Source organism: Octopus bimaculoides, chromosome 3 (assembly GCF_001194135.2).
Source record: "Octopus bimaculoides isolate UCB-OBI-ISO-001 chromosome 3, ASM119413v2, whole genome shotgun sequence".
NCBI lineage: Eukaryota > Metazoa > Mollusca > Cephalopoda > Octopoda > Octopodidae > Octopus > Octopus bimaculoides.
Window position 1 is genome coordinate 30,205,219 of NC_068983.1, and position 1,855 is coordinate 30,207,073.

The 1,855-nt window shown below is 40.6% G+C and overlaps 1 protein-coding gene across 1 annotated transcript in view; it reads left to right on the forward strand.

Moving 5' to 3' along the window:
- Positions 1–1,855, forward strand: part of LOC106868471 (cell death abnormality protein 1) — a gene marked incomplete at its 3' end in the record, with an annotated part of 329,389 nt that overhangs the window by 1,241 nt on the left and 326,293 nt on the right. The window lies entirely within an intron of this gene.

The following is a 1,855-nucleotide window of genomic DNA, read 5'->3' on the forward strand; positions in this document are numbered from 1 at the left end:
AATCCTTCTACCATAGGTATAAGGCCTGAAATTTGGGGGAGGGAGATAGTCCATTGCAGCGACTCCAGTATTCGACTGGTACTTATTTTATCGACCCCGAGAGGATGAAAGGTAAAGTTGACCTCGGCGGAATTTGCACTCAGAGCACAGCGACGGACGAAGTGCCGCTAAGCATTTCAGCCGGCGCACTAACAATTCTGATAGCTCGTCACCTTAATTTAATAATAATAATAATAATAATCCTTTCTACTATAGGCAGAAAGCCTGGATTTTTTGGGGGGAAGGGGACTAGTCGAACACATCAACCCAGTGTTTCACTGGTACTTAATTTATCGACCCCAAAAGGATGAAAGGCAAAATTGACATCGGCGGAATTTGAACTCAGAATGTAGTGACGGGCGAAATACCTTAAGCATTTCACCCAGCGCTTTAACGATTCTACCACCTCGCTTCCTTACATTGTATACAAAATTAACAAAAGAAAGGAAGCATACATGGTAAACTTTAGTAATAAAAAAAAAGGGTGATCCTTGTATAGAAGGATCTCGAGGGCCCTCTCCAGTTCTTGTTCCCCTTCTCACCGGCCGATACTTAGAGCAGTGCCATAACAATAAAAATATTAATGATCATTTTATTTGGCGCAGGGACACCAGACGAGGGAGTCATTATAGGGGCAGTTTTTAATTTACGTGGGGTGTTACATAAAAAGATCAGGGATTGAAAGGGAAAGAAAGGAATAAATGAGATAAAGAGTATACATAGTATACAAAATATGTGAAGACATGGATGATATAATCTTCCTGGAACAGCAGAGACTCCAAATTGAACCAATCAAAGAACGCAAATCCCACAGATCCAGGATCACCCTGACTACCAAGGGCACAGGACTTCTCCAATCGACAGATGCATGTTTAGGGAAGTTTCGCTCACTCTAAACATTTTTGTCACAGTCACTTACCTTTTAATTAATTCGCTGGGAGAGAACACTTCCCTTCCCACTCTGACTTTTCTTTCCAGATGGAACTTAGCCGAATAATAATAATTACTAGTTTTCTCGGATACAACTGTTTTATTCTAAAAGTCCTTAGCTTGGCACCACTAGCAGCGGTAGGATTTTGTGGAATGAAGATTTGGCTACTGGAAATAGTAGCTAAATCTTCCACAAAGCACAGTCTTAAATGTAAGAACACATAACAGTATAAGATAATACAATGAGGAAAGTTAGCCGGTAGAGAGCGTTATTTAGTCCTTAGCACGGCAGTGCTAACAGCAGAATGGATTTGTCGGCTCCGGAAAAATTGTAGACACTGATACAGTAGGGCTGACCGTAGTTCAGAGAACGACATTAAGTGTCATTCGATATCGAAGGATAGATTGACTTGTGAAATTCACGGAACAGCTGCTATTGCGTGCATGATGAGTTAGACTTTCGTCCGAATCCCATTACAAAGATCACTCTGTCCCTTCTCTTTGGAAAAGAATTAAGGGAAAAGGGTTTGTTGTTGTTTACTTCCACCCACTTCAACCTTGAAACTCGACCGACCATATCTATAACGAAGCATTTTAGCCGTGCCTATTCCGTTTTTACTCCCAGATGTAATATAATCCAGGATTCTATTTTCAAATGGGTCTATATTTTGAATAACGGGAAGGCGTGATTTGAGAAAAATTTAGTAGGTATTTCTATGATGAACTGCTTGTGAATGTTCACTAGCGGTATGTGACATCCATGTAGTTTCTCCGGGATTTCTTCGCTGTAAAAGTCGTTTTCCTCTCTTCTGAGGAACTATGACGAAAGAGTCAGTTTGGTGTTTAAGGCTAAAAGGGTTGAAAACAAGGTTTTCATTCTCAGTAG